The following is a 21,648-nucleotide window of genomic DNA, read 5'->3' as shown; positions in this document are numbered from 1 at the left end:
ATGTTCAAGAAAACTGGCTCAGTCAATATGTAACTGACCCAAATGAAGAAAGAGGTGAAACCTGACCTCCCTTCAGGAAGCAAGGTAGGGAAAAGTGCTTGAGGTGTTAGTGGGGGAGCATTTTGGAAAAGTGACTATAATTACATTAGTTCGAAAATAGCTATGGTTAATTAGTAGGAGAAAGTGAGGACTGCAGATGCTGGAGATCAGAGCTGAAAATGTGTTGCTGGAAAAGCGCAGCAGGTCAGGCAGCATCCGAGGAAAAGGAGAATCGACGTTTCGGGCATCAGCCCTTCTCCGAAACGTCGATTCTCCTGTTCATTGGATGCTGCCTGACCTGCTGCGCTTTTCCAGCAACACTTTTTCAGCATGGATAATGAGTAGGCCTGGTCCACAAGTTAATGATCAAAATTGGACTTACCCCAATTCAGAAGGTATTAGTCAAGAGATTTTAAAAGTTAATATTTAAAGGCTGTGTAAAGGGACCTCAGACATGTGGGAAGCTTTCAAATTAGAGAAAATGAGAGTTCAGGGCCAGCATATTCCTGTTAGTGTGAAGGACAATGCTGATCACAAGTAGGAAACACTGGATGACTGGGAATATTGAGGATATGGTCAAGAAAAAAGTGGGCACATCATTTCTAGCCATCTGGATTAAGTGAATCTCTTGAAGATCATTGTGGTGTGGTAATAAACTTAAGAGGGAAATCAGGAGGGCCAAAAGGGGAGCAAGAAAGCTTTGGCAAACAAGGTTCAGGAAAATCCATAGATATTCTCCAAGAATATTCATAAAACAAGATTAACTCGGGACAAAATGTGGCCCCTTAAAGATCAATGGCACCATCAATGTGTGGAATCACAGGTGACATCTTAAACAAAAAAAATCACATTACAACCTACTGTGGACAAAGGCGAGGGAAGTCAGGGAAATAAACAGTGATAACTTCAAAAGAGTCCACATTACAGAGCAGGAGGTGCTGGAGAGTTTAAAATCTATAAAAACAAGACAATTTCTGGGAACTAATCAAGTTTGTCCCTGGATTTCGGAGGAAGTTAGGGACGAAATTAAAGGACTCCCTGACAGCGATATTTCTGTCACTGACAACCACAGTTGAAATGTTGGGCCACAGGGCGGTGTGGTTGATTGGTGCGGGTGTCCCAGAGATGTTCCCTAAAGCGCTCTGTCAAGAGATGTCCAGTCTCCCCAATGTAGAGGAGACCGCATCAGGAGCAACGGATCCACAACATGACATCCCAACTCCTCCTTTCAATGCTCTGCACAATGAAGGTAACCATCCCAAACGCCTGATTCACCAGCCTGTCTACCTGTGACACCACTTTCAAAAAACTGTGCACCTGCGTCCCTGGGTCACTGATTGACCACACGACCCAGGGCTCGAACATTAAATGTGCAAGTCCTACCCTGGTTTGTTGTACCAAAATGGAATACTTCACATTTATCTAATTAAACTCCATCTGCTATTCTTCAGCCCACTATCCCAGCAGAACTGTTCATCCTGTTGTATCATAGATAAGCTTCTTCACTGTCCATTTTACCACCAATTTCGGTGTCACCCAAAAAAACTTACTTACCAGGAAACCAATAATCCCATCCAAACCATTTATCCAAATGACAAACAACAGTGGACCGACTACACCGCTGGTCACATGCCTCCAGTCAGAAAAACAACATGTCTCCCATCACCCTCTGTCTCCTACCATCAAGCCCAATTTTGTATCCAGTTGACTAGCTCCTCCTGAATGCCTTATCCTTTTGCATTGATCTGAGCTTATTACTCAGTTTACCACATGGAATGTAGAACACAGAACAGTACAGAACAAGACCCTTCGGTCATGATGCCATGCCAATCATTTATCCGACCATAAGATCAAACTAACTGCGTACCCTACATTTTACGATCATCATGTGCCTATCCAAAAGTCTACTAAATGTACCTAATGTATCTAATTTTACTACCACTGCTGGCAGTGCATTCCACCCACCCGCCACTCTCTGTGTAAAAAACCCACCTCTGACATTTCCACCCACCAGCCACTGTGTAAAAAACCTACCTCTGACATCTCCCCTTAACCATCCTCCAAATCACTTCCAATCATTCTCCCTCATAATAGCTATTTATGCCATGCAAAAATGAAGTCTCGCATTATTCACTGACTACGCCTTACACCATCTTGTTCACCTGCACCATATTACCACTCACCCTTCTTCACACCAATGAGAAAAGCGTTAGATCCCTCAACCTTTCTTCATAAGACATGCTTTCCAGTCCAGGCAGCATCCTGGTAGATCTCATCTTTACCATCTCTAAAGCTTCCACATCCTTTCTGTAATGAGGGAACCTGAGCTGAACACAATATTCCAAGTGGGGTCTAACCAGGGCTCTATAGAGCTGCAGCATAACCTCACAGCTTTAAAACTCAATCCCCCAGATAATAAAGGTCAACACAACATATTCCTTCTTAACAACTCTATCAGCTTGGGTGGTAACTTTGAGGGATCTATGGACATGGAACCCTAGATCCTTCTGTTCCTCCACATTGCCAAGGTTCCCACCTTTAACTCTGTAATCTAAAATCAAGTTCGACCTTCCAAAATGAATCACTTCACATTTTTTCCAGACTGAACTCCATCTGCCACTTCTCAGCCCAGCTCTGCATCCTGTCAATGTCCGGTTGCAACCTACAACAGCCCTCCACATTAACGACCACTCCACCAACCTTTGTGAAAATGGCAAACTTACTAACCCACCCTTCCACACCTACATCCAAGTCATTTATAAAAATCACAAACAGCAGGGTTGCCGGAACAAATCCCTGCAGAACACCACTGGTCACCAAGCTCCAGGATGAATGGTTTCCATTTTTCATTACCCTCTGTCTTCTGTGAGCCAGGAATTCTGTATCCAGACATACAGGTTTCCCGATATCCCATGCCTCCGTAATTTCTGAATTAGCCATAAACGTGTTGTGTCACATTCTCGAAGGATTCAATAAGATTTGAGGCATGATCTGCCCCTTACAAAGCCATGCTGACTATCTCTAATGAATCATAAATCATGTCTCAGAGTCGTCCTCAATAATCTGCACACCACAGACATAAAAAAGACAGGTCTGTAATTCCAAAGATTATCCCTATTACCTTTCCTGAACAAGGGAATAATTGCCACACTCCAATCATTTGGTATCACTCCAGTGGACAATGAGGGTGCAAAGGTCATCGCCAAAGGCGTAACAATCTCTTCCCTCGCTTCCTGTCGTAACTTTGGACATATCCCTTCGGGTGCGGCAGATTTATCTCTTCTTATGTTTTACAAAATTCTCAGCACATCCTCCTTCTTAACATCAACCTGTAAACATGTATCAGTCCTTTTCATGCTGTCCTCACAAATGACAAGGTCCATCTCAGTTGTAAATACTGAGGCATAGCATTTATTAAGGACCTCCCCTACCTCCACCAACTCCAAACACAAGGTCCCTCCACTAACCCTAATCAGCCTTACCCTCACTCTGGCCATGCTCTTGTTCCACATGTAAGTGGAGAATACCTTTTAGTATTCCTTCATCCTTCCAAACAAAGCTTGATCATGCCCCCTTCGAACTGTCCTAATTCCATTCTTCAGTTCCTTCCTGGTTCCTTCAGGAGAATCCCTTCAGTGTGGAAACAGGCAATTTGGCCCAACAACACCATACCAACCCTCCAAAGAATATCCCACCCAGACCCATTCCCCCACCATATTACTCTACATTTTCCCTGACTAAAATGCCGAAACCTACACATCCTTGAACACTCTGGGTAATTTAGCATGGCTGAGTCACCGAACCTGCACATCTTAGGGATGTCGGTGGAAAGCGGAGCACCGGGATAAAGCAAACGCAGACGATGGGAGAACATGCAAACTCCATATACATTCGCCGGGGCCTGGAATTAAAGTCAGGTCCCTGGTGCTATGAGGAAGCAGTGTTAACCACGGAGACACTGTGCTTCCCCATGTAACCCTCTAGAGTTCTACTCGATTCTTGCTTCCTCAACCTTAAGTCAGCTTCCTTCTTCCTCTTGACTCGACGTTCTACTTCCCTTGGAACCTTGTCAAATTATTTGCTGAGGTCCGTGTTGACAACATTTACTGCTCTACATTCATCTATCTCTTGGCAACCTCTTCATTCCTGATGAAGGGCCCCAGTCTGAAATGTTGATTTTCCTGCTCTTCAGATGCTGCCTGACCTGCTGTGCTTTTCCAGCAAAACCCTCTCACTTCTGATCTCCAGCATCTGCAGACCTCACTGTCTCCATCTCCTTGAAGAGTCAATCCGGTTTGTAAAACACTGTTATCCACTCTCAAAGCCATGCTGACTATCTCTAATCAGCCCTTCCCCTTCCGAAAATACGTAGCTCCTTTCTCTCAGAAGCTCCTCCAACAACTTACCCATCACTGGGATGTAATTTGCTGGCTTTTCCCTTCAGTTTGAAGTGATGGAACAGCATTAGCCGCCCTCCAGTCTTCCAGAACCTTACTGCGTCTGTTGATAATGTAAATATCTCTGTTAGGGACACTGCTATCTCTTCCCTAGCTTCCCACGATGTTCCAGGATCGACCTAATGAGCTACTGAGGATTGATCTACCTTTATTTGTTTTAAGACACCAGCACTTTCTCTTCTCTGTTGAGGATTCTTTCCAAGTCATCACTGTTTATTTCCCCAAGTTCCCGAGTTTCCATGTCTTTCTCCACAGTAAATTCTGACAAGATTTTTCTTTGCTAAGACCTCACCATCTCCCCTGGTTCCACACTGCCTTGATCTTTAACGGGCCCTATTCTCTACCAGGTTACTCTTTAGCCCTTCTTGAAACTTGTGCAAAGGCTTCTGAAAATTCAAATAATCTTTAACCTCCGTACTGCCACATCTCCAACACCCGTATCTCCTCTCCCATTTATATTCACACCAACAAATAAAATCCAAAAGGCTCAATAACAAAGTGTCTTGTATAAAATGTGTTTTTTAGGTCCACATATCCTTTCTAACACATTTCAGCATGCTCCTGACTTACTGTCAGGCTAACAGTAATTGGTTTCAGACTGACAACGGAACGGGTTGTGGAAGTTCTTGTTTATTAATCTGAAAAAGGTAGCGTATAGGGTCAGCAGGTAATAGAGAAGGCAAATCAAATGCTGGTATTTATTACAAAGGGAATGGCATCTAAAAAGAGGGAGATCTAGGGTAAGGTACAAGTCAGACTACACCTAGAATATTATGAGCAGTCTGGGTGCCCAAAGGAACGACATTGTCACATTGGATGCAGGCCAGAGAAGGATCACTCAGCTGATGCTGAGAATGGAGGGATTTTCTCATGAGGTGGAGTAGATGAAGGTTGAACCCATTGACATTCAGAAAACATGAGAGAGAAATTGAATGAAACATTCAAGATTCTGGGGGGATCTCACAGGTTAGTTGCTGGGAAGTTCGAAAACATAACAGTACAGCACAGTAATAGGCCCTTCGGCCAACATGGCTGTGCTGACCATGATGTTATTCTAAACTAGTCCCATCTACCTGCACATAGTCCGTATCACTCTATTCTCTGCCTGTTCATGTTTCTGTCCAAATGCCACTTCAATGCTTTGCTCATATTTCTGCTTCTCCGACCTCCCTCAGTAACTTTCATTCTCTACGTTAAAAACGTGCCTCACACATCTCGTTTAAACTTCCTCTTTCTCACCTTAAATCTATGTGCTCTACTATTTGAAACTTACACATTGGAAAAGAGATTCTGACTATCCATATGACCTGTCCCTGCCATAATTTTATTTTCCTGTACCTGGTCGCCTGTCAGCTTCTGATACTCTCACAAAACAATCCAACTTTGTGTAATTTCCTCTTATACCTAACACTCCCTTCAAATACCTAGCACAGACAACGTGCTGACAAACCCCTTTTGCACTCTTTCCAAAGCCTCCACATCCTCCTTATTGTGTGGCGATGAGAACTGCACACAGTACTCCAAATGTTGCCAAACAGAAGTTTTATACAATTACAGCATCGGTTGCAACCCACTATACCCAAAGTTGTGGCCTAAGAAGGCCAGTGTTCCCTTTGCTTTCTTTCCCATCTGAAACACTTCTGTTGCCATTTTCTGGGAGTGACTGACTTGCACCAAGATCCTTCTGTATATCAATGTCCCTCAGGATGCTAACATTCTTCTTGAATTTGACATGACCTCAGACTTGTCCAGATTAAACTCTATTTGTCATGTCTCTGCACTTCTTTCCTACAGATTTGTAACCTCCTGCAACCTTGGATCACCTTGCTCATTAACTCCAACTCCACCAATTTTCATGTCATCTGCAATAATTATCTCTGTCACTTCGTTTCGTTTCAATGGCGTGAGAATCTGTAACCAGGGGGCAGAAAATCGCAGCAAGGGCTCACCCATTTAAGATGGAGATGAGGAGGAATGTCTTCACTCAGAGGGTAGGGACTCTGTGGGAATTCCTGACTGCATGGGGCTGTCGAGGCTGGGTCATTAAGAATATTCACAACAGACTTGGTCAGATTTTAATGAATCGGGCAAACAAGTGTTTTGGGAAAAGGCAGGAAAGTAGAGTTGAAGGTCATCAGATCAGTCATGATCTGATTGTAGGGCAGAGCATCCTCAATGGGCCAAATGGCCTAACTTCGCTCCTACATCTCATGGTCTGAGCTCAAACTCAATATATACTGCATAACATTATGGGTCTCTGTTCACAACACTACTTTATCGTGGCATTATTAGATATTTATTATTACACAGCATTTGATCTACAACAGACAATTTTGTTGGTGGCTCCTTGATATAATGTTTTAGAAAACCATCTCGTATACAATCCATGATTCCATCCATTACAGCCCTGATACTCATTAGTTATCCAGTCGGGATGGGGACCACTGTCACACACAGTTCCTGTACTGCCCTTGCCACAACTACATTCGGTGTCCTGACTGTAACCATATTTACATTATCATTACTGGTTGGTCCCTATAAAAGAATTCTGGCCAATGATTGCTGCTGTTTTTTTCATTCCCAGCTCCACCCAAATAGCCTCCAAATTTTGGACATGAGTTCCACGTGGCTATCTCATTGATGCATTAACCTCACCCTTTCTTCACAACTTGTTGGCTTTTTACCTAGCCTGCCTAGATCCCAACAACCCTTCAATATTCAGTTCCCTGCGATGGTCATTCTGCATCTACATCTCCAGAATGACAGTTCAATCATATCTGTTCACTATCATTCCATCTGCCTTATGGCGAATGGAGGGAGTCATTCCTCAGTAGTTGTGGTTTTAACAGATGGGTCGAGGTTACAGAGATATGGAGTCTTACAGGATCTCAAGGATGTTAGAGTTAAATGCAGTTACATCTGGTCAAGAGTGTCAGTGGGACAAAGGGGCTTGGGTAATTGGAGGATTTACAGAGATAGAGGGAGCTGGGTTATATTCTGGAGATTGGAATGGATGTAGGGAGAGGCAGGCAGAGTGAGAGGCACAGACAGTGGGTGTTCAGGGAGAAGAGTATTGTGTATACTAACAGAGATATGGAAGGTTGTCGTAACTGAACATGTTCACAGATATAGAAAGACTTCTTGGTTCTAGAAAATGCAGGTTGCTGGGTTGGAGACGGTTCCACAGTTGGGGAGCTTTGCACAAACTGGAAGAAGTTCCTGTGGTCAGGCGGGTTGGTGGGGTGTGGGTGAAGTTTAAATAGATTAAGATGGAAGAAATGGAGAACGATAACGAGGTTACAATTTTTTCACAGATAAGTTAGGTTGTAGGAGCTGGAGACATTTATCCAGATTGGGATGGATGGAGAGGTTAGAGACAGAACAAATTGACATGGAGGGTGGCATTAGTAGGAGGAGTTTATAGGGATAGATAGGACTCGGCATTTACAGGGATGAAGAAATTTAGTATCTACTGTAAAAGTTTAAGGATTAGGGTGTTAGGGACTGAAGAACCTGACAGAGATAGAGAGCATTGTGTGGACTAGAGAAGCTTCCAAACAGAGGAAGGATTATTGGGACTGGAGGATATTACAGAGGTCACTAATACAGCATGGGCCAGGAGTGTTGCCCGGGACCTCCTGTAATGTTTCTGGGAGGACCAGTACAGCAGAGGGGAAAGAAGGACCCTCACAAGATGGTGGGAATGAAGCCTAGAATGTAGCCCAGAGTGTATCTTTGTCCTGTCTTCCGGGTCTGAATATAGAAGTCGACTACCTCCACCCTGTGCTGTTTACTGTGATTGATTTTACTGGCTTCAGGAATTATTGTAGGCTCCAGATCTCCATCTCCATCTCCATCTCCATCTCCCTCTCCATCTCCCTCTCCCTCTCCCTCTCCCTCTCCCTCTCCCTCTCCCTCTCCATCTCCATCTCCCTCTCCATCTCCATCTCCATCGCCATCTCCATCTCCATCTCCATCTCCATCTCCATCTCCATCTCCATCTCCCTCTCCATCTCCATCTCCATCTCCATCTCCATCTCCATCTCCATCTCCATCTCCATCTCCATCTCCATCTCCCTCTCCCTCTCCATCTGCATCTCCCTCTCCATCTCCCTCTCCCTCTCCCTCTCCCTCTCCCTTCCCTCTCCCTCTCCCTCTCCATTTCCATCTCCATTTCCCTCTCCATCTCCATCTCCCTCTCCATCTCCATCTCCATCGCCATCTCCATCTCCATCTCCATCTCCATCTCCATCTCCCTCTCCCTCTCCATCTCCATCTCCCTCTCCATCTCCCTCTCCCTCTCCCTCTCCCTCTCCCTCTCCCTCTCCCTCTCCCTCTCCATCTCCATCTCCATCTCCATCTCCCTCTCCATCTCCATCTCCATCGCCATCTCCATCTCCATCTCCATCTCCATCTCCATCTCCATCTCCCTCTCCATCTCCCTCTCCCTCTCCCTCTCCCTCTCCCTCTCCATCTCCCTCTCCATCTCCCTCTCCATCTCCATCTCCATCGCCATCTCCATCTCCATCTCCATCTCCATCTCCATCTCCATCTCCCTCTCCATCTCCCTCTCCCTCTCCCTCTCCCTCTCCCTCTCCCTCTCCATCTCCATCTCCATCTCCCTCTCCATCTCCATCTCCATCGCCATCTCCATCTCCATCTCCATCTCCATCTCCATCTCCCTCTCCCTCTCCATCTCCATCTCCCTCTCCCTCTCCCTCTCCCTCTCCCTCTCCATCTCCATCTCCATCTCCATCTCCCTCTCCATCTCCATCTCCATCTCCATCTCCATCTCCATCTCCATCTCCATCTCCATCTCCATCTCCCTCTCCCTCTCCCTCTCCATCTCCCTCTCCATCTCTCCCTGGCTGACCAAGCATTTTCAATGAGGTGATGGATGAAACAGGAGTTAGAATCATCCTGATTACCTGCATGAGTCAGAAAAAGACAGAATGGGAAATTAGACTGTTGCTGTGAAGATAACTCATGTAGAGTAGCACTGAAGAGTCTGTGCTGTTGCGGATCGGTGAATTCTTTTGGCTCAGGATCTCAGACCAGCTGAAAGAGCGAGAGGCGCTGACATAGGCAGCAATTAGATCCACATCGTGAGGGATACCACATGAAGAGATACTGAGTGATATCACCAGAGTGCAGGATGTTTTCAGGATGAAACCATGGTGGCAAAAGAAGTGATTCTGATGCAGTAAGCACTGCTACCAGTACTCAGGGATGAGTCAGCTATTGTAATGGGATGCTACAATGCTGGGAACAGTCCCCTGGTCAATCATATGACCAGGATTATGTAGAGTGCTTTAAACTGACACAGACGAGGAGGGACTTGGCGCAGCTGAAAGGAAATTTCCAATTCCATAGAGAAAGATTGAAATATTGAAACATGGGGCTGTGGCTGAGGAGAATGAAACAGGAAGAGGCCTAGTTTAACGAAAATTGTACATCAGCAGTTAAGTTTGTGACAGGAAATTGTGATTTAAAGAGTATATTACTATTTCTTAATTTGAATGCACAAAACATTTGCAATAAGGGATATGCACATGTGACTGTGATATCTATCTAATCACCATCACGGAGACATGGTCACAGGGTGAACAAAAGGTGGGGCATTAATATTCAAGGCTCCACAATATTGTGGAAAGTCAGGCAGAATGGGAAGGAAGATGGGGAACTCTCATCTTTAGGGATAACAATGGGATAATCAAGTAAACTTGTGGCCTCAGATTATCAATCATTAGGAGATAAAATTCCGGGTAATAAGAGTCAGAACACAGAATTTGAAGGACAGTGTTTAAGACCCTTTACAGCATTACATTGTAAGGCATGGCTTTGGACGGGAAATTACTGGAATTTGTAACAAAGGCAGTAGGACAATTGAAAGGGAATTCAACTTTCCTATCTCACCATCTTATTGGTGATGGGTCACAGTCGAGGCTGACTCTCTCCCGCTCTCAGGCGGAGTCTGTAGGTGGCTGTACAGACCAATGTGGCCTTCCACAGATTCTGTTACACTTGGGGCAGAAGGTGGCCGTGGGAAGGGGGTGGGTGAGATGTTGGTGTGGTCACGCGCTCTTTGTGTTGTTTTCTGGATTCCCCTTTCTCCCCACAGCAAGTCTCGAGGTTCCCGACACCTTGCCAATGCTCCTCCCCCAGTTCGGACAGTCTTGGCCTAGTAATTCCCAGGGGTTGATTAAGAGCTGCTTAGAATACAAAAATAACCGAACATTTCTGAAGAAGTCAATGTTTTAGAAATATGGAATTTTTTTTAAAGGCATCACTAGGGGTTGACTAGCAGGAGGAGTGCAGTAGGAAGAGGAAACATTGTCAGGGTTTAGTCAGAATATCGGAACAGGGAGAGGTGAAGGCGCTGGAGGTGGTAACAGTGTTACAGACAGAGGCAAAGGCCTGAACAATGTTACAAAGCCAGTATGAATTGTTGCAGCTGGAGTGGTTTGCAGAGGTAGAGGTGGACATGTAATTTCATTGATTCCTTCATGGGCTGAGGATGCCACCGGTTGGTCCAGTGTACATTATCCCACTGCTAATTGCTCAGAGGTAGCTCAGAGTCAGCCATATTACTGTGGGTCTGGAGTCACATGTGACCACACCAGAAGAGAATGTCAGATGTTCTTCTCTCAAGGACATAAGTGAATCAGTTGTGATTTTCCACATAATCAATAATGCTTTATGGTGGCTTCACTAATGTTTTGTACAGCCACACCATGACATCCCAACTCCTACTCTCAATGCTCTGACCAATGAAGATAACCATCCCAAATGCCTGCTTCACCAGCCTGTCTACCTGTGACACCACTTTCAAAAGAAAACTGTGTATCTGCATCCCTGGGTTTCTGATTGATAACACTACCCAGGGGCTGAACATTAACTGTACAAGTCCAGCCTGGTTTGCCTTAGCAATACGCAACATCTTGCATTTGGCCACCTGTTATTTATAAACTCACTGGTCTAGCAGTACTGTTGACCCCATTGTACTCTTGGATAACCCTCTTCGCTGCCCACTTTACCACCAATTTCAGTCTCACTCACAAACTTGCGAACCATGACTCCTGTATTATCAACCAAACTGTTTATATAAATGATACACAACAGTGACCCAGCACCTAACCCCATGTCACACCGTTGGTCACAGGCCTGCAGGCCCCAAACCGCCCCGTCGACGCGCAGCCCACCCATACCCCTACATCTACCCCTTAACCAACACTAGGGGCAATTTAGCATGGCCAATTCACCTGATCGGCACATCTTTGGTGTGTGGGAGGAAACCGGAGCACCCGGGGAGAATGTGCAAACTCCACACACAGAGTCGCCTGAGGCGGGAATTGAACCCGAGTCTCTGGCGCTGTGAGGCAGGAGTGCTAACCACGGTGCCACCATGCCGCCCACTCTCTGAACCCTCTCTGAACATGCTCTGTCTCCTACCGTCAATCCTGTTTTATATCCAGTTGGTGAGTGCTCCCTGGTTATGTGTGATCTAAACATAATAACAAATCTGCCATGCAGACCCTGTCAAAGGCCTTGCTAAAGTCCATGGAGACATCATCCATTGCTCTGCCTTGATCTATTATTTGTCTAACTCCACAAGTACTCAGTCATCCGTTTCCACACACAAAGCAATGTTGATTATCGCTAATGAGTTCTTGCCTTTCCAAATGCATGATGATTCTTTCTCTCAGAATCTAGTCCAACTAATTACCCTCCCATCAGTCTCACTGGCCTGTAGTGGCTGTCAATGATACAAATATCTCTGCGAAGGGCTCTGTAATGCCTCCCTAGTTTCTCACTAGGCACTGGGATACATCTGATCATGTCCCAAGATTTTATCTAACTTTTTGCATGTTCAGACATCCATCACCTCCTGTTCTCAAATGTAAACTCTCTTCAAGACATTACTATGTATTTTCCCAAGTTTCCAAGCTTCCATATCTTTCTCCACAGTAAATCCTAAAGCAAAATATTTGATTCGGATATTCCACATCAACAGTGATTCCTCTTGGACAGCCCCATTGACCTTTCAGGGGCCCTATTCTCTCTCTCACTACTCTTCAGCCCTGGTTAAAACTTGTCAAAATGCTTCTGAAATTTCAAATATCCCCCTACTGCCACTAGCCTCCCCCACCCTTATCTATTCTGCCATTTATGGTGACACCAAAATATAGAATCCAACAGATTAAAAATATCCTCCTTTTAAAATATCATGCATCTCCAATTGTTTCTAAGTGTCCAGTTATCGTTTATTGCCATATCCTTTGTAATACACTTCAGCACGTTCCTGACTTACTGTCAGGCTAACACTGTTTGGTTTCAGACTGACTGCACAAAGTGTTTTGGGAATTATTGTGTATCAATTTGAAAAAGGTAGCTTACAGGGTCAGCAGGTAATTGAGGAGGTAAAGCAAATGTTGCCATTTATTACAAATGGAATGGAGTCAAAATGTATAGATTTCTTTCTAAAACTATACAAGGTACCAGTCAGCCCACCCCTAGAATATTATGAACAGTGTGAATTCCCGAAGGCAAGCTATTCTTGTATTGGAGGCAGGTCAGAGAAGGGTCACTCAGCTGATTCTGGAGATGGTGGGATTTTCTCATAGAAAGAGGTGGAGTAGACTGAGGTTGAACCATTGACATTTCAAAAAATCGCAAAGAAATTGAACAGAACATCTAAGATTCCGAGAGGCTCTGCCAGGTAGATGCCAGAAAATTAGAAAATCCAACAGTACAGCACAGCAATAGGCCCTTTGGCCCGCAATTTGTGGAGGTTGTGGAAGGAGTGATTTGGTGAGCTTACGGAGATGGGAGAGAAGCAGTGACTGGGAGAGGTGAAAGAGATAGGGACGGGAGGAATGGCTGCAGATGTTGACAGAGATAGGGAGGCAGGGAGTGAATGGAGGCGGATACAGAGATAGAAAGGGATGGATTAACTATGGGAGGTGACAGAGATAGGGGGGCTTTTGGAGTCTGACCGAGATTTAATGAGATAGAGACGGCCAATCATCCTGTGGAGGCTGGAGGATGTGACTGAAAAGGGATGTGTGAATGGGTTGGAGAAAGTTACCGTGACAGGGAGGATTATAGGATGTAGTGTTCATTGGAGAAACATATATTGTCGTCTCTTCCAGAAGTGATAATAGGCAAATGTTTCTAAAGATTCAATGAGATTACATGCACAGGGAGGGGAGTAGGAAGAGAAGTGTTTACTGAGATTTGGACGATTTTGTAGAGATAGAAGAGATTTATTATGACCGTGAGGTTTGCAGAGATGAAATGACGTGATAAGGAGGTGAGTAGGGATAGGATGGCGTACAGTGATAGCGAGGAGCTGGAAGAGGTTGGATGAAGTTAGTAATACAGAGGGGTGTTGACACTGGATGGTTCTTCAGACAGAAGGAGGTTACAGAAAGAGGGAGCTGTACGGAGTGGGCTTGGATACAGCCACAAAGAGGATGTTTCAGGTACATGGTTGGTATTAGTGACTTCACGATGTTACAGAGTCAGGAAGGCTAGTACTGATGGCAGGAAGTAGAGTAACGAAACATTGTCGTGATGGGAGAAGGTCACAGCAACAGAGGATATCACAGAGGATGGATGCGGTTGCAGACATGCGGAAGGTTAAATTGCCTGCAGAACACTATACACAGGGAGGGTTGCAGGGATTGGAGCAGATTACACTGGCAGGAAAGGCTGAAGGGACTGGAGGGGTTTACTCAGATAGGGAGGTCTGTTCGGATAGTATGATTTCAGAGGTCATTGGTGATGTAGGACACGAGGCAGGGATGTTATAGGGATTGAAGGTGATAGTGGTATCATGTACTGTAGGGGCTGGAGGAAGGTACACAGATGGGGTGGTTGGTAAAGGCTGGAGGATGTTACAGAGACAGGGTGGGCTATGGGTATTGTGCAAGTTGACAGTAATAGGGATAATTGTAATGACTAAAGGAGGAGATTGCTGGGATTAGAAACATTATTCAGATTGGAGCAGTTTACAGAGAAGGGAGAATATTCAGCATTGGAGTAGGTTTTAAATATACAGTGGGATTGGAGACAAGGGAGGAGGTTACAGCGATAGGAACTGTTCTCAGAGTAAGAAGCATTCAAGGCACTGGCCCAGATAAGGATGGACCGAAAGGTAAGTTTCCGTGCTGTATGACTCGATGATAGGACAACAGAGAATGTATGAGAGGGACCAGGGAACAGAAAGATCTTACGCTTCAATACCACTTTCATAAGGGAGGCCTGTTTTCCCCTCTGTTGTACTGATGCTCACTGAGACAGCACAGGCCTGGATTGATAACTGTGAACTCGCTATACTGTCTCAGGAAGGCTTAGGACAGCAGAGCTGGAAAATAATCCTCTTACAAGAGGGTGGAGATTGAGACTGGGAGCTTTATGACCTGTGTTTGCCCTTCAGCACTGTATCCATGACATGTCCTGTGAGCTGAAGATTCTCACCCTTTAAATGTCCTCTGCTCTGGTCACTGTGAGTGATATTACCTCGCTGCAGGATTTATTGAAGGCTCCAGATCTGCCTGCCTTCAGGCTCACCAATTGCATTCGATGAGGTGATGGACGACCCATCCAGCAGTTGGGAAGTCTATTGAGTCAGGACCTTCCTGAATACCTGCAGGAGGCAGACAAATATACAGAATGGGAAATTAGACTGATGCAGTGAGGGTTACACATGAAGATTGGCACTGAGTCCCAAAGAGATCTGGAAAATCCCAGTTTCCATCCCTGGCCTGCGCTGTTGCATCTTTCTGGAGTAGAGAATTCTGTTGGCTCAGGACCTGGAGTAACTGCAAGAGGGAGAGGTGCTGACAGAGGCAGCAATTAGACCCTCACAGTGAGGGATACCACATGGAGAGATACTGAGTGATATCACCAGAGTGCAGGAAGATGTCAGGATCACACAGTTGTGTGGGGAGAAAGGTATCTGTGCTCAGGGATGAGCAACGTGTGAACACGTGAAGTGATGTCCATGTGATATTACTGTTAGGGCATGTATCCAAAACGTCAGCTAATGTTCAGGGGAGACAGGTTTGAATCCCACTATCAGAAATGGTGGAATTTCAAATCAATAATTTAATAGTAATTAACAATCCATAAATATGAAACCATTGCTGATGTACAAAAAACCCAAACACCTGTCCTTTCGAGAAGGACATCTGCCCATCCTCACGTGGTCTATACGACATACCCACAGCAAAGTGTTTTCCAAATCCAAATCCAAATAGAAAACGTGATGCATCGGAGCAGCATGGGGATGTTGCTGAAGACAAGCAGAAAGGAACAGGATGGGATAAGGTTTAACTAAAACTCGACATTAGCGAACTGCTTTGTGATAGGAAATTGTGGAAAAGAGTACAGAACTTTAATTTTCCCTGTCGACAAAGTTTCTTCAATAAGGTAGCTGAATTTGTGACACAGAGATGAAAGAGATTTAGACACCAGAGAGATGTGGTTACAGGCTAACAAAAGGTGGAAGATTCAAAACCTTGTGGAAACTCAGGCAAAATGGACGACGCTAACAATAATGGGAAACAAAGCCATTAGATAAAAAGCACGGGGGGATGGGGATGGGGGGCTCCTTAAAAATGAACGGGCAAACAATGGTCACAAGATATCCTGAGCAGATAATGTTAAGGAAAAGCCACAAGATATTTAATAAGTCCAGTTAAAGTAAGAGGATTACTGTGGAAATGATGGGGCCTGTTAGAAACCAAAGCGACAATCAGTGCATGGAGCCAGAGTAAGTAGGCGAGGTCTTCAATTAATACTTTCCATCTGTATTCAAACAGGAGAAAGACATTGTCGCCGGGGATTTCAGTTGGGATGGTGAGGTTCTCAAACATGTTAAGATCAATGAGAAGGAGGTGTTAAATGTATTCACAGGCAAAAAGGGAGACAAATTCCCATACAATAAAATGTATCCCAGGCTGCTATGGGACGGAAGGGAGCAGATTGCTGGGGCCCTGGTGGATATATTTAACACTTTGCTGGCCACAAGTAAAGTGGCGAATGATTGGAGAATCGCTAATTTGGTTCCTTCGTTGAGGAAGGGCAGAAGGGAATGGGCAGGTAATTACAGAGCAGATAGTCTGACAGCAGGGGGAGGGAAATTATTGGAAACAATTCTGATGGGCACGATGAACCAACATTCAAAAGTACAGGAATTCATTAGAGATTGTCTGTATGGATTTGGTAGAGGACTGTCCTCTGATATTGATGAGGCCAGTGCAGATGATATGGTTGACATGGAGTTCATTAAGGTCTTTGACAAGGTCCCACATGGAAGGCTGGTCCTAAAGGGAAGAGCCCATGGGATCCAAGGCAAGTTGGCAAATTGGATCCACAATTGGTGGAGGGTGTTTTCACGATTGTAAACCTTTGCCCTGCGGGTGTACCACAGGGATCTGTGCAAGAACCATTGCTGGATATTATGTACATTAATATCTCGCATGTGAAAGCAGAAGGTATCATCAGTGGAATTGCAGATGACATGAAAGCTGAGGGTGTTGTCGACAGTGAGGGGGATGGTCTCAGGCTTTAGTCTGATATCGATCAGATGATAAACTGAGCAGAGTAATGGCAGATGGAGTTTACTTCTGATCACTGTGAGGTTACGCACTGTGGGAAGTCTCATAAGGGATTGATATCGATCATGAATAATAGGTCCTCCTGGAGTACCGAGGAACACATGGAGCTTGGTGGACCAGTCCCTGGATGTCTGAAAGGTGTCAGCACAAGTAGACAGGGTGGGGAAGACACCTGAACTGGGAGCAGGAGGGGGACCCATATCCTGATGGGGAGTGCTGCTGGAGCTGCTCGAGAGGATTTAAACCATCTCGCAGGGGTGTGGGACCCCAAACAGTTGTAAGGCCAAAAGAAATTTGAGGCTGGTACAGATGTTCAAGAGACCAATATAAATGGACAAGGCAGGCAAGAACATAGCAGACAATGAGGGAAAATTGGTGGATTAAACTGCATTTATTTCAATGTAAAGGGCCGGACTGATAAGGCAGATGAACCCAGAGCATGGATGGGAACATGGGACTGGGATATCCGAGGTATTACAGAAACACAGCTGAGGGAGGGACAGGACTGGCAGCACAATGTTCCAGGGGACAGATGATTCAGGAAGGACAGAGCAGGAGGCAAGACAGGAGGAGAGTTGGTGGTTTTGATTGGGTGAAACATCCCAGCAGTACCTAGAGGGAGTATTCATGCAGGATCGCCCAGTTAAGCGATATTGGTGGAACTTAGAAATTGGTCATTAGTTTGTTATGGTCGTATTATAGCAATAGGCAATGGGAGATGAAGGAGCAAATATGTCAGGAGATCTCAGATATCTCTGAGAATAATATGGTTGTAATGATAGGGGATTTTAACCTTTCCAAACCTGGAACGGGATTATTACTTTGTTAAGCATTTGTATGGAACGAATTTGTTAATTGTGTTCATGAAACTCCCAGTCATTATGTAAATGGCCCAACTGGAGAATAGGGCTAAACGTGACCTTCCCTTGGGAAACAAGGTAGGGAACGGGACTGAGGTGTTAGTGGGGGAGCGCTTTGGAAAGTCACGACATTTGTATTAGTTTGAAAGTAGCGATGGAAAAGGACAGGCCTCGTCCACAAGCTCAAGTTATACAATGGAGCAAGATAGTATTAGTCATGAATGTTTAAATGCTATTTGCAGGTAAAGGGAAGTCTGGCAAGTAGGAATATTTTAAATCCGAGATAAAATGAACATTCAGCACTAGCATATTCCTGTTAGTGTGCAGCTCAATGCTGACAGAATTAGGAAACACTGGCTGAGTTTCGAGGCTCTGGTCAAGAAATAAGTGGGTACATGTCAGATATAACTGGCTGACTCAAGTGAATCCCTTCAGGAGCATCAGGGCTGTAGAAATACACTTAGGATGGAAATCAGGAATGTAAAAAGGGGACACGAGATCGCTTTGGCAGAGAAAGTTAAGGAAAATCCAAAGAGACTCTACAAGTGTATTAAGGGCAAAAGAGCTCGGGACAAACCCGGTCTCCTTAATGATCAATGAAGGCAACGATGTGTGAAACTACAAGATCCGAGATAAATATTTCACTTTGGAACTTACTGTGGATAAGGACTGGGGCGGTCAGGGAACTAAACAGTGTTTGGCCTGACTACTATTGGAATACTGTGTGCAATTCTGGTCTCAATGCCTCGGAAGGATGTTGTGGAACATAAAAGGGTTCAGAAGAAATGAACAAGGATGTTGCCAGTTTTGGAGGGTTTGAGCTACAGGGAAAAGCCTGAATAGGCTGGGGCTGTTTTCATTTGAACATGGGAGGCTGTGGAGTTAACCGATAAAAGGTGTTTAAAATCATGATGGTCATCGATAGGGTCAATAGACAAGGTCTTTTCCACAGAGCTGGGGGATTCCAAACTGACAGGGCACAGCTTTAAAGTGGGGGGGATCTTTTCAAAGGGACCTAAAGGACAACTGGTTCCGGCAGTCTATGGAATAAGAGGAAATAGTGGAGGCTGATAGAAATACATTTAACAGGCATGTGGATGGGTATATAAACAGGAAGGGTTTAGAGGGATACTGGCAAAGTTCTGGTAAAAGTGACTAGATACGTCATGCAGGAGTTGTTCCAAAGCAGGAGTTGTTCCAAACTTAAGAGGAAAATCAGGAGGGCAAAAAGGGGACATGAGAAAGCTTTGGCAAATAGGGTTATGACTAATCCCAAGGGTGTTTATAAATACATTAAGAACAAAAGGGTAACTCGAGTGAGAATAGGGCAAAGATCAGCAAGGTAACCTAAACGTGGAGCTGCAGGAGATGGGAGAGATACTAACTGAATATTTTGCATCAGTGTTTACTGTGGAGAAGGACATGGGCAACATAGAATTTGGGGAAATAGATGTCGACATGTTGAATATGTCCAGCTTACAGAGGAGGACGTGCTGAGTGTCTTGTAACCCGTAAAGCTTGGTTAATCCCCAGCACCTGATCAGGTGTACCCTAGAACTCTGGGAAGCTGGGAATGTGATTGCTGGGCCTCTTGCTGAGACATTTGTATCATTGATTATCACAGGTGAGATGCCGAAAGACTAGAGGTTAGTTAACGTGGTGCCGCTATTTAAGAAAGGTCGTAAGGACAAGCCAGGGAACTATCGACTGGTAAGCCTAACATTGATGCTGGGCAAGTTGTTGGAGGGAATCCTGAGGAACAAGATGCGCATGTATTCTGAACAGCAAGGACTGATTAGTGATAGTCAGCATGACTATGTGCGTGGGAAATCATGTCTCACAAACTTGATTGAGTTATTTGAAGATGTATCAAAGAGGATTGTTGAGGACAGAGAGGTGGACATGATCTATGGAATTCAGTAAGGCACTCGACAAGGTTCTCCATGGAAGACTGGTTAGCAAGGTTAAATCTCATGGAATACAGGGAGAACTAGCCGTTGGGATACAGAACTGGCTAAAATGCAGAAGGCAGGGTGGTGGTGGAGGGTTGTTTCTCAGATTGGAGGCATGTGACCAGTGGAGTGCCGCAAGGATCAGTGCTGGGTCCACTACTTTTCATCGTGTATATATATGATTTAGATATGAGCATGTCACAGTTAGTAAGTTTGCAGATGACACCAACATTTGAGGTACAATGGATAGCGAAGAGGGTTACCTCAGATTACAACAGGATATTGTTCAGATGGGTGAGAAGTGGCAGATTGAGTGTAATTCAGATAAATGTGAAGTACTGCATTTGGGAAAAGCAAATCTTAACAGGACTGATACACTTAGTGGCAAATTCCTAGATAGTGTTGATGAACAAAGATATCTTGCAGTGCAGGTTCATATTTCCTTGAACGTAGAGTTGCAGGTAGATAGGATATTGAAGAAAGTGTTTGGAATAAATTCCTTTATTGATGAAATCATTGAGTATAGAAGTTGCAAGGTCATGTACAGGACATTGGTTAGGCTTCTTTTGGAACAGTGTGTGCAGTTCTGTTCTCCGTCAATTGGAAGGATGTTGTGAAACTTGAAAGGGTTCAAAAAAAATTTATAAGGATATTGCCAGGATTGGAGGGTTTGAGCTGCAGGAAGAGAGCAAAGAAGCTGGGGCTTTCTTTCCCTGGAGCATCAGAGACTGAGGAGTGACCTCCGTAGAGGTTTATAAAATCATTAGTAGCATGGATAGGGTAAACAGACAAGGTCTCTTCCCTGAGTAGGAGAGTCCAGAAATAGAGAGCATAGATTGAGGGTGAGAGGGGAAAGATATAAAAGGGAATTAAGGAGCAACCCTTTCACGCAGAGAGTGGTGCGTGTATGGAATTAGCTGCCAGAAGAAGTGGTGGAGGCTGACAATTATAGCATTTTAAAGGCATTTGGATACTTGACATGAAGAGGAAAGATTTAGAGGGATATGGCCCAGGTGCTGGCAAGAGGGATAAGATTAGGTTCGGATATCTGGTCGGCATGGACAGATTTGACCAAAGGTTCTGTTTAGTGCTGTTCTTCTGTGACTCACAGCTCGGTGGGTTTCGGTCTCTTCAAAGATAAATCTTAGTCTGTTTTATTTTAGTAAAGCTACAACATTCAGTGGGGTGACGGTTTATTTCTTTAAATACACATCTTATAATTCTTTGATTAAGTTTTTAATTATAAAATATTGGTACTAATTTATTCTAGAGTAGCGTTTTGTAAAGCTGTAAGACTGTGCGCCTTTTTCTGGGTCTGTGGACAGTTAAGGTGCAGAGATGGCCATTCGTACAGTGATGTGCTCTTCCTGTTGGATTTAGATTTTCAGGAAAGTTTCAATGATCCTAATTGTCTGCAGGAAGTGAGGATGCAAATCTTGGAGGACTTCGTGGATCAGATGGAGCGACGGTTAAAGCTAATGAAGAATTTACAGGAGCCGGGGGGTGTGATAGGTGGCAGTTTCAGAAAGGTAGGAAAACAGCCAATCCAGTCAGGTAGATGGGTTTCCTCTCAGAAAGGGAGGAGTGGAGGGCAAGTCGTGCAGGAGTCTCCTGTGGTTATTTCCAACTCAAACAAGTATACAGTTTTGGAAAGCGTCACACTCTCAGGGGAATATCGCACTGACAGCCAAGTAACTAGTTTAATGTGAGATAT

This window comes from Chiloscyllium punctatum, chromosome 21 (genome assembly GCF_047496795.1).
Source record: "Chiloscyllium punctatum isolate Juve2018m chromosome 21, sChiPun1.3, whole genome shotgun sequence".
Taxonomy (NCBI): domain Eukaryota; kingdom Metazoa; phylum Chordata; class Chondrichthyes; order Orectolobiformes; family Hemiscylliidae; genus Chiloscyllium; species Chiloscyllium punctatum.
Note: the sequence above shows the minus strand (reverse complement) of the source record.